This window comes from Mytilus californianus, unplaced genomic scaffold (genome assembly GCF_021869535.1).
Source record: "Mytilus californianus isolate M0D057914Y unplaced genomic scaffold, xbMytCali1.0.p SCAF_4, whole genome shotgun sequence".
Classification (NCBI taxonomy): Eukaryota; Metazoa; Mollusca; class Bivalvia; order Mytilida; family Mytilidae; genus Mytilus; species Mytilus californianus.
In genome coordinates this window covers 87,840,269-87,852,790 of record NW_026262690.1, presented here as the reverse complement: position 1 = coordinate 87,852,790, position 12,522 = coordinate 87,840,269, and the positions used below count along the sequence as shown (strand labels likewise).

General features: G+C 29.2%; 1 long non-coding RNA gene across 12 annotated transcripts in view; it reads left to right on the top strand.

Annotated features, from left to right (window-relative positions):
* The window catches only part of LOC127738851 (uncharacterized), a 59,874-nt gene that overhangs the window by 22,383 nt on the left and 24,969 nt on the right, over nucleotides 1-12,522 (top strand). For 2 of the 12 annotated variants that reach the window (XR_008000184.1, XR_008000181.1), the window contains exons 6-8: nucleotides 165-244; nucleotides 733-802; nucleotides 1,110-1,179. The exons of 5 other annotated variants lie outside the window; for them this stretch is intronic. This is a non-coding gene — a long non-coding RNA (uncharacterized LOC127738851). Of the gene's footprint in view, nucleotides 1-164; nucleotides 245-732; nucleotides 803-1,109; nucleotides 1,180-4,935; nucleotides 5,016-5,503; nucleotides 5,574-5,880; nucleotides 5,951-8,472; nucleotides 8,551-12,522 lie in introns of those variants that run through there. 5 more of the 12 variants (XR_008000183.1, XR_008000188.1, XR_008000187.1 and 2 more) reach the window with 5 other exon arrangements.

Here is a 12,522-nt window from a genome sequence, read left to right as displayed (position 1 = left end):
TACTCTAATGCTGAATATTTTGATAAGAATGTATAGTAATTGTTTTTATACTTTTTGGGATTTAACATAAAACATGCATCACATTATTTTCTGAATTGATTGCAACAGCAAAAAGTCTGGATTTAAAGCGGAAACTTAATTTATAATTTTTGTTTTTGTTACAGATTATACAGCCTAAATATGTAACACTCCTATACCATGAAAGATGCTGTCATTGTAGATAGCACATTAGGATGTTGCACATGTAGGTATTTGGTCATTACAATTTTTCTTAAAACTATGTTTATGTTTGTTAGGTAATAAAAATCCATTTTTTTCCTGAACAGTTTGACAAAAAGATGCTTTATGTTAAAATGGGTCTCGTAAAAGCAGACCTCTGCAGAGAGCAAACTTTAGATTTTGATATAACATTGATGAATTTAATGGGCGCTAATCTCGTGAAAACAGATCCCCCAACAGAACTGATTACATAGTATGATGAAAACTTGTGTTTATGGTGAAATGTATTTAGTTTTTTGTCTGGCTCCATTTCATTATCAACCAATTTGAAACTTTATTACAAATTGGTCTAAAAATATTTTTTTCAAATTTACATTCTATTGAAATATATTCTTAATGGAATGTATAGTAATTATAAATATTCTTGTCCAACATGCAAAAGATTAAATTATGAAAAAATTGCAACAGCAAATAGACTCTCAAGCTGATATTAAGTGATAGTTTTTGTTAAAGATACAGCCTAAATATGTTGCACTCCTAGACAGAAGAAGATGGATTCATGGCACATAGGAAGAGTCAACATGTAAGTATTTGGTAATTACAATTGTACTTAAAACTATGTTAATATTTGGAAGTCAATAAAAATCTGTTTTCACTGAAACAATAGCTTAAAATTTTATTACAAATTGGTCTAAAATATCTTTTATTCGAATTTCAAATGTGGTATATTTTAATAAGAATGAAAGAGTAATTGTAAATTAATTGTCCGTAATTTAAGATTTAACATAAAACGTGAATCACATTAATTTTTTATTTTTTTCAACAGCCATTAAATATTCTCTATCTAAAGCTGATGCTTATTTAAATTTTTTCTTTTGTAACACATACAGCCCAGATATGTTCCACTCCCACACAATGTAGATGGTTTCATGGTAGATGGCACATTAGGATGTTTAACATGTAAGTATTTAGTCATTACAATTGTACTTTAGACTGTTTATATGTGTTGGTTAATAAATATCAGTTTTCCCTGGAACAACAGCTAAAATAAAATTTTATTTCAAATTAGTGTACATATTTTTTTTTTTGTTCAAATTTATAGTCTATTGAAGTAAATTTTAACATGAATGCGTAGTAATTGTAAATATACTTCGAGTCCAATTTAGGATTTGACATGAAATATGAGTGACATTTATTTATAATTGATTGCAACAGCCAATAGTCTCTATTTGAAGCTGGTAAAGTCTTTCCACTTTTCCGTGAAAAGACTTAATGCTTTTGTTGTGATTATTATAATTTGTTTTTTCTTCCGCCTAATTTTTTTCCTTCACTGTTTGGTTGTTTTGCAAGATGTCGCTTAGATATTTGGTATATGATATCAAACAGTTTATACGCTCTTGAAACTGACACCGCTTAACCGAATAATTTTCTATGTAAGAGTTATCTCCCCAAACACTGTATTTCTTGATATTTCTTATTCTTCGCAACCTTAGAAGAAACCGACTAATTTATTTTTTCAAATTACTCGTTATATCCTGGATGTTACGTTTCATTTTGACTGAAGCGTTGCGAAGACTCCATATGAGAGTTATTCCCCCTTATGTATTTGAAATAAGTGATATGTATTTGTAACTTGTAAACCATAAGTGATAGAGACCTAGGGTGTTTTGGTTTGAGGTCATTGGTCAACTTAAAGAAAATTTAGGTCAAGGTCCTCTTCTTAATTTTTATTTTGACTTATTTCTTATCAGAGGCCGTATAAGATATTGACAAAATATTTTTACTAAATTGTTATATGCAAACTGTCGTAACACATGATTTTTGGTTGAACGCGTACGTTGACATGAAATGGGAGTTTCTTCCCCTCTCATATTTAAAGCTAGTTGTATGATGATATTACTCATTAACCATATTTAGTAGAGACCTAGGGTTTTTTATTTGAGGTCCTTTATGAACTTGAAATATAGGTCAAGGGCATAGGTAAATTTGACGTTCTAGATTTTGACCTTAGCATTAACTTTATTTTTATAAATGATAGAGCCAAAGAACTTCTTGCATTAGGTTGCAAGCCATATGACCTTGAAAAAGCCAACCAGAAGTGACCTTGTGTGAACCGGAAGTAGCTATTTTTTGTGCTTATTTAATGTAAAAGTATATAGAACCATATATTTTTGGAATCCGTGTCAAGTAACCTATCATATTATACAAGAAGTAATATTTTTCTAAACCGGAAGTATCAAATTATCTCCCTTATTTCGGACAAAAGTGTATAGAAACCATATATTTTTTTGAATCGGTACTCACTATAATCTAAGACTGGAAATGACATTTTAGACTCGATTTTGATATTTTTAGATACAGCCTAAATATGTTACACTCCTAGACAATGAAGATGGTTTCATGGTAGATTGATCACTCATCTGGAGACATAGCATGTAAGTATTTGGTATTTTTAATTGTTCCTTAAACTATGTTTATATGGTTTGCAGGTAACAAAAATCAGTTTTCCCTGGAACAACAGCTTAAATTAGATTTGATTACAAATTGGTTTTAAATTTCTTTTATTCAAATTTATACTCTTGTGAAGATAAGTTTAATGATAATGTATAGAAATTGTTTATATACTTGTCTTCAAATTAGGATTTGTCATAAAAAACGAATCATATTAATTTTGAATTAATTGCAACAATCAATATTCTCTATTTAAAGCTGATACTGATTTCGAATTTTTGTTTTTGTTAGATACAGACTAGATATGTTACACTCCTTGACAATGAAGATGCTTTCATGGTATATAGCACACGAAGATACATATCATGTAAGTATTTGGTCATTATAATTGTACTTTTATATCTTTTTATATGTGGAAGGTAACAAAAATCAGTTTTCCCCTTGAACAACCATTTAAAATTTTATTACAAATTTGTCTAATATTTCTTTTATTCAAATATTTACTGTAATAAGTTAAGTAATTGTAAATATACTAAGTCTCAAATTTAGGATTTGACAAAACATGCATCACATTAATTTCTGAATTGATTGCAATAGCAAATATTCCCTATTTAAAGCTGATACTAATTTACAATTTTTGTTTTTCATACAGATACAGCCTAAATATATTACTCTTCGACAATGAGATGGTTTCATTGTATATAGCACATTAGGATTAGTTACATGTATGTATTTATTCATTACAATTTTTTTCTTTAAACTAGGTTTATATTTGTTAGGCATTAAAAATCAGTTTTCACTGAAACAACAGATTGAAGCTTTATAACAAATTGGTTTAAAATTTCTTTTATTTTTATTTATATCCTAATGAAGTATATTTTAATAAGAATGTATAGGTATTGTAGATATACGTCTCCAATTTAGGATTTGACATAAAACACGCATCACATTAATTTTTGAATTGATTGCAACAGCAAATAGCTTTAATTTTGAAGCTGTAACTAATTTCAAATATATGTTTTTGTTACAGATAGCCTAAATATGTAAGACTCCTATACCATGAAAGATGCTTCCATTGCAGATAGCATATTAGGATTAGTCACATGTAAGTATTTATTCATAACAATTGTTCTTAAAAACTATGTTTATATTTGTTAGGTAATAAAAATCAGTTTTTCCTGGAACAACAGCTTGAAATTTTATTACAAATTGGTCCTACATTTCATTTATTGAAATATTCACTGTAATGAGATATATTTTAATAAGAATTCAAAACGGAAAGCCCTAATCAAATGGCAAAAGCAAAAGCTCAAACACATCAAATGAATGGATAACAACTGTTATATTCCTGACTTTGTACAGGCATTTTCTTATGTAGAAAATGGTGGATTAAACCTGGTTTTAAAGTTAGCTAAACTTCTCGCTTGTATGACAGTCTCATCAAATTCCATTATATTGACAGTGATGTGTGAACAAAACAAACCGACACAATAGGTAAACATGTCACAAATAGGGGCACAACAGCAACACGAACCGTACCAAAAACGGGTTGTGATCTCAGGTGCTCCGGAAGGGTAAGCAGATTCTGCTCCACATGTGGCACCCGCCGTGTTGCTCATGTTATAACAAAGCTGGTAAATAGTCTTAATTCGGTAGGTCACATTCGTGAAAAGGGAATGGGATTGTAGTTACGACATAAGGAACACGAAGTGATGATTTCAACTTTACCATTTGGAACTCTTGGTTTTGTATGGTGATTGTAAAAATTCTTGTCTCCAATGAAGGATTTGACATAAAACATGCATCACATTAAGTTCTGAATTGATTGCAACAGCAAATAGTCTGGATTAAAAGCTGAAATTAATGTATATTTTTTTTTTTTTTCGTTGCAGATAGCCTAAATATGTAAGACTCCTATGCCATGAAAGATGCTTCCATTGTAGATGCACATTAGGAATAGTCACATGTAGGTATTTGGTCATTACAATTTTTTCTTAAAACAATATTTATATTTGTTAGGTAATAAAAATTGTTTTTTTTCTGAAACAACAGATTGAAGCTTTATAACAAATTGGGCTAAAATTTCTTTCATTCAAATTTATACTCTAATGCTGAATATTTTGATAAGAATGTATAGTAATTGTTTTTATACTTTTTGGGATTTAACATAAAACATGCATCACATTATTTTCTGAATTGATTGCAACAGCAAAAAGTCTGGATTTAAAGCGGAAACTTAATTTATAATTTTTGTTTTTGTTACAGATTATACAGCCTAAATATGTAACACTCCTATACCATGAAAGATGCTGTCATTGTAGATAGCACATTAGGATGTTGCACATGTAGGTATTTGGTCATTACAATTTTTCTTAAAACTATGTTTATGTTTGTTAGGTAATAAAAATCCATTTTTTTCCTGAACAGTTTGACAAAAAGATGCTTTATGTTAAAATGGGTCTCGTAAAAGCAGACCTCTGCAGAGAGCAAACTTTAGATTTTGATATAACATTGATGAATTTAATGGGCGCTAATCTCGTGAAAACAGATCCCCCAACAGAGCTGATTACATAGTATGATGAAAACTTGTGTTTATGGTGAAATGTATTTAGTTTTTTGTCTGGCTCCATTTCATTATCAACCAATTTGAAACTTTATTACAAATTGGTCTAAAAATATTTTTTTCAAATTTACATTCTATTGAAATATATTCTTAATGGAATGTATAGTAATTATAAATATTCTTGTCCAACATGCAAAAGATTAAATTATGAAAAAATTGCAACAGCAAATAGACTCTCAAGCTGATATTAAGTGATAGTTTTTGTTAAAGATACAGCCTAAATATGTTGCACTCCTAGACAGAAGAAGATGGATTCATGGCACATAGGAAGAGTCAACATGTAAGTATTTGGTAATTACAATTGTACTTAAAACTATGTTAATATTTGGAAGTCAATAAAAATCTGTTTTCACTGAAACAATAGCTTAAAATTTTATTACAAATTGGTCTAAAATATCTTTTATTCGAATTTCAAATGTGGTATATTTTAATAAGAATGAAAGAGTAATTGTAAATTAATTGTCCGTAATTTAAGATTTAACATAAAACGTGAATCACATTAATTTTTTATTTTTTTCAACAGCCATTAAATATTCTCTATCTAAAGCTGATGCTTATTTAAATTTTTTCTTTTGTAACACATACAGCCCAGATATGTTCCACTCCCACACAATGTAGATGGTTTCATGGTAGATGGCACATTAGGATGTTTAACATGTAAGTATTTAGTCATTACAATTGTACTTTAGACTGTTTATATGTGTTGGTTAATAAATATCAGTTTTCCCTGGAACAACAGCTAAAATAAAATTTTATTTCAAATTAGTGTACATATTTTTTTTTTTGTTCAAATTTATAGTCTATTGAAGTAAATTTTAACATGAATGCGTAGTAATTGTAAATATACTTCGAGTCCAATTTAGGATTTGACATGAAATATGAGTGACATTTATTTATAATTGATTGCAACAGCCAATAGTCTCTATTTGAAGCTGGTAAAGTCTTTCCACTTTTCCGTGAAAAGACTTAATGCTTTTGTTGTGATTATTATAATTTGTTTTTTCTTCCGCCTAATTTTTTTCCTTCACTGTTTGGTTGTTTTGCAAGATGTCGCTTAGATATTTGGTATATGATATCAAACAGTTTATACGCTCTTGAAACTGACACCGCTTAACCGAATAATTTTCTATGTAAGAGTTATCTCCCCGAACACTGTATTTCTTGATATTTCTTATTCTTCGCAACCTTAGAAGAAACCGACTAATTTATTTTTTCAAATTACTCGTTATATCCTGGATGTTACGTTTCATTTTGACTGAAGCGTTGCGAAGACTCCATATGAGAGTTATTCCCCCTTATGTATTTGAAATAAGTGATATGTATTTGTAACTTGTAAACCATAAGTGATAGAGACCTAGGGTGTTTTGGTTTGAGGTCATTGGTCAACTTAAAGAAAATTTAGGTCAAGGTCCTCTTCTTAATTTTTATTTTGACTTATTTCTTATCAGAGGCCGTATAAGATATTGACAAAATATTTTTACTAAATTGTTATATGCAAACTGTCGTAACACATGATTTTTGGTTGAACGCGTACGTTGACATGAAATGGGAGTTTCTTCTCCTCTCATATTTAAAGCTAGTTGTATGATGATATTACTCATTAACCATATTTAGTAGAGACCTAGGGTTTTTTATTTGAGGTCCTTTATGAACTTGAAATATAGGTCAAGGGCATAGGTAAATTTGACGTTCTAGATTTTGACCTTAGCATTAACTTTATTTTTATAAATGATAGAGCCAAAGAACTTCTTGCATTAGGCTGCAAGCCATATGACCTTGAAAAAGCCAACCAGAAGTGACCTTGTGTGAACCGGAAGTAGCTATTTTTTGTGCTTATTTAATGTAAAAGTATATAGAACCATATATTTTTGGAATCCGTGTCAAGTAACCTATCATATTATACAAGAAGTAATATTTTTCTAAACCGGAAGTATCAAATTATCTCCCTTATTTCGGACAAAAGTGTATAGAAACCGTATATTTTTTTGAATCGGTACTCACTATAATCTAAGACTGGAAATGACATTTTAGACTCGATTTTGATATTTTTAGATACAGCCTAAATATGTTACACTCCTAGACAATGAAGATGGTTTCATGGTAGATTGATCACTCATCTGGAGACATAGCATGTAAGTATTTGGTATTTTTAATTGTTCCTTAAACTATGTTTATATGGTTTGCAGGTAACAAAAATCAGTTTTCCCTGGAACAACAGCTTAAATTAGATTTGATTACAAATTGGTTTTAAATTTCTTTTATTCAAATTTATACTCTTATGAAGATAAGTTTAATGATAATGTATAGAAATTGTTTATATACTTGTCTTCAAATTAGGATTTGTCATAAAAAACGAATCATATTAATTTTGAATTAATTGCAACAATCAATATTCTCTATTTAAAGCTGATACTGATTTCGAATTTTTGTTTTTGTTAGATACAGACTAGATATGTTACACTCCTTGACAATGAAGATGCTTTCATGGTATATAGCACACGAAGATACATATCATGTAAGTATTTGGTCATTATAATTGTACTTTTATATCTTTTTATATGTGGAAGGTAACAAAAATCAGTTTTCCCCTTGAACAACCATTTAAAATTTTATTACAAATTTGTCTAATATTTCTTTTATTCAAATATTTACTGTAATAAGTTAAGTAATTGTAAATATACTAAGTCTCAAATTTAAGATTTGACAAAACATGCATCACATTAATTTCTGAATTGATTGCAATAGCAAATATTCCCTATTTAAAGCTGATACTAATTTACAATTTTTGTTTTTCATACAGATACAGCCTAAATATATTACTCTTCGACAATGAGATGGTTTCATTGTATATAGCACATTAGGATTAGTTACATGTATGTATTTATTCATTACAATTTTTTTTCTTTAAACTAGGTTTATATTTGTTAGGCATTAAAAATCAGTTTTCACTGAAACAACAGATTGAAGCTTTATAACAAATTGGTTTAAAATTTCTTTTATTTTTATTTATATCCTAATGAAGTATATTTTAATAAGAATGTATAGGTATTGTAGATATACGTCTCCAATTTAGGATTTGACATAAAACACGCATCACATTAATTTTTGAATTGATTGCAACAGCAAATAGCTTTAATTTTGAAGCTGTAACTAATTTCAAATATATGTTTTTGTTACAGATAGCCTAAATATGTAAGACTCCTATACCATGAAAGATGCTTCCATTGCAGATAGCATATTAGGATTAGTCACATGTAAGTATTTATTCATAACAATTGTTCTTAAAAACTATGTTTATATTTGTTAGGTAATAAAAATCAGTTTTTCCTGGAACAACAGCTTGAAATTTTATTACAAATTGGTCCTACATTTCATTTATTGAAATATTCACTGTAATGAGATATATTTTAATAAGAATTCAAAACGGAAAGCCCTAATCAAATGGCAAAAGCAAAAGCTCAAACACATCAAATGAATGGATAACAACTGTTATATTCCTGACTTTGTACAGGCATTTTCTTATGTAGAAAATGGTGGATTAAACCTGGTTTTAAAGTTAGCTAAACTTCTCGCTTGTATGACAGTCTCATCAAATTCCATTATATTGACAGTGATGTGTGAACAAAACAAACCGACACAATAGGTAAACATGTCACAAATAGGGGCACAACAGCAACACGAACCGTACCAAAAACGGGGTGTGATCTCAGGTGCTCCGGAAGGGTAAGCAGATTCTGCTCCACATGTGGCACCCGCCGTGTTGCTCATGTTATAACAAAGCTGGTAAATAGTCTTAATTCGGTAGTTCACATTCGTGAAAAGGGAATGGGATTGTAGTTACGACATAAGGAACACGAAGTGATGATTTCAACTTTACCATTTGGAACTCTTGGTTTTGTATGGTGATTGTAAAAATTCTTGTCTCCAATGAAGGATTTGACATAAAACATGCATCACATTAAGTTCTGAATTGATTGCAACAGCAAATAGTCTGGATTAAAAGCTGAAATTAATGTATATTTTTTTTTTTTCGTTGCAGATAGCCTAAATATGTAAGACTCCTATGCCATGAAAGATGCTTCCATTGTAGATGCACATTAGGAATAGTCACATGTAGGTATTTGGTCATTACAATTTTTTCTTAAAACAATATTTATATTTGTTAGGTAATAAAAATTGGTTTTTTTCTGAAACCACAGATTGAAGCTTTATAACAAATTGGGCTAAAATTTCTTTCATTCAAATTTATACTCTAATGCTGAATATTTTGATAAGAATGTATAGTAATTGTTTTTATACTTTTTGGGATTTAACATAAAACATGCATCACATTATTTTCTGAATTGATTGCAACAGCAAAAAGTCTGGATTTAAAGCGGAAACTTAATTTATAATTTTTGTTTTTGTTACAGATTATACAGCCTAAATATGTAACACTCCTATACCATGAAAGATGCTGTCATTGTAGATAGCACATTAGGATGTTGCACATGTAGGTATTTGGTCATTACAATTTTTCTTGAAACTATGTTTATGTTTGTTAGGTAATAAAAATCCATTTTTTTCCTGAACAGTTTGACAAAAAGATGCTTTATGTTAAAATGGGTCTCGTAAAAGCAGACCTCTGCAGAGAGCAAACTTTAGATTTTGATATAACATTGATGAATTTAATGGGCGCTAATCTCGTGAAAACAGATCCCCCAACAGAGCTGATTACATAGTATGATGAAAACTTGTGTTTATGGTGAAATGTATTTAGTTTTTTGTCTGGCTCCATTTCATTATCAACCAATTTGAAACTTTATTACAAACAATATTTTTTTCAAATTTACATTCTATTGAAATATATTCTTAATGGAATGTATAGTAATTATAAATATTCTTGTCCAACATGCAAAAGATTAAATTATGAAAAAATTGCAACAGCAAATAGACTCTCAAGCTGATATTAAGTGATAGTTTTTGTTAAAGATACAGCCTAAATATGTTGCACTCCTAGACAGAAGAAGATGGATTCATGGCACATAGGAAGAGTCAACATGTAAGTATTTGGTAATTACAATTGTACTTAAAACTATGTTAATATTTGGAAGTCAATAAAAATCTGTTTTCACTGAAACAATAGCTTAAAATTTTATTACAAATTGGTCTAAAATATCTTTTATTCGAATTTCAAATGTGGTATATTTTAATAAGAATGAAAGAGTAATTGTAAATTAATTGTCCGTAATTTAAGATTTAACATAAAACGTGAATCACATTAATTTTTTAATTTTTTCAACAGCCATTAAATATTCTCTATCTAAAGCTGATGCTTATTTAAATTTTTTCTTTTGTAACACATACAGCCCAGATATGTTCCACTCCCACACAATGTAGATGGTTTCATGGTAGATGGCACATTAGGATGTTTAACATGTAAGTATTTAGTCATTACAATTGTACTTTAGACTGTTTATATGTGTTGGTTAATAAATATCAGTTTTCCCTGGAACAACAGCTAAAATAAAATTTTATTTCAAATTAGTGTACATATTTTTTTTTTTTGTTCAAATTTATAGTCTATTGAAGTAAATTTTAACATGAATGCGTAGTAATTGTAAATATACTTCGAGTCCAATTTAGGATTTGACATGAAATATGAGTGACATTTATTTATAATTGATTGCAACAGCCAATAGTCTCTATTTGAAGCTGGTAAAGTCTTTCCACTTTTCCGTGAAAAGACTTAATGCTTTTGTTGTGATTATTATAATTTGTTTTTTCTTCCGCCTAATTTTTTTCCTTCACTGTTTGGTTGTTTTGCAAGATGTCGCTTAGATATTTGGTATATGATATCAAACAGTTTATACGCTCTTGAAACTGACACTGCTTAACCGAATACTTTTCTATGTAAGAGTTATCTCCCCGAACACTGTATTTCTTGATATTTCTTATTCTTCGCAACCTTAGAAGAAACCGACTAATTTATTTTTTCAAATTACTCGTTATATCCTGGATGTTACGTTTCATTTTGACTGAAGCGTTGCGAAGACTCCATATGAGAGTTATTCCCCCTTATGTATTTGAAATAAGTGATATGTATTTGTAACTTGTAAACCATAAGTGATAGAGACCTAGGGTGTTTTGGTTTGAGGTCATTGGTCAACTTAAAGAAAATTTAGGTCAAGGTCCTCTTCTTAATTTTTATTTTGACTTATTTCTTATCAGAGGCCGTATAAGATATTGACAAAATATTTTTACTAAATTGTTATATGCAAACTGTCGTAACACATGATTTTTGGTTGAACGCGTACGTTGACATGAAATGGGAGTTTCTTCCCCTCTCATATTTAAAGCTAGTTGTATGATGATATTACTCATTAACCATATTTAGTAGAGACCTAGGGTTTTTTATTTGAGGTCCTTTATGAACTTGAAATATAGGTCAAGGGCATAGGTAAATTTGACGTTCTAGATTTTGACCTTAGCATTAACTTTATTTTTATAAATGATAGAGCCAAAGAACTTCTTGCATTAGGTTGCAAGCCATATGACCTTGAAAAAGCCAACCAGAAGTGACCTTGTGTGAACCGGAAGTAGCTATTTTTTGTGCTTATTTAATGTAAAAGTATATAGAACCATATATTTTTGGAATCCGTGTCAAGTAACCTATCATATTATACAAGAAGTAATATTTTTCTAAACCGGAAGTATCAAATTATCTCCCTTATTTCGGACAAAAGTGTATAGAAACCATATATTTTTTTGAATCGGTACTCACTATAATCTAAGACTGGAAATGACATTTTAGACTCGATTTTGATATTTTTAGATACAGCCTAAATATGTTACACTCCTAGACAATGAAGATGGTTTCATGGTAGATTGATCACTCATCTGGAGACATAGCATGTAAGTATTTGGTATTTTTAATTGTTCCTTAAACTATGTTTATATGGTTTGCAGGTAACAAAAATCAGTTTTCCCTGGAACAACAGCTTAAATTAGATTTGATTACAAATTGGTTTTAAATTTCTTTTATTCAAATTTATACTCTTATGAAGATAAGTTTAATGATAATGTATAGAAATTGTTTATATACTTGTCTTCAAATTAGGATTTGTCATAAAAAACGAATCATATTAATTTTGAATTAATTGCAACAATCAATATTCTCTATTTAAAGCTGATACTGATTTCGAATTTTTGTTTTTGTTAGATACTGACTAGATATGTTACACTCCTTG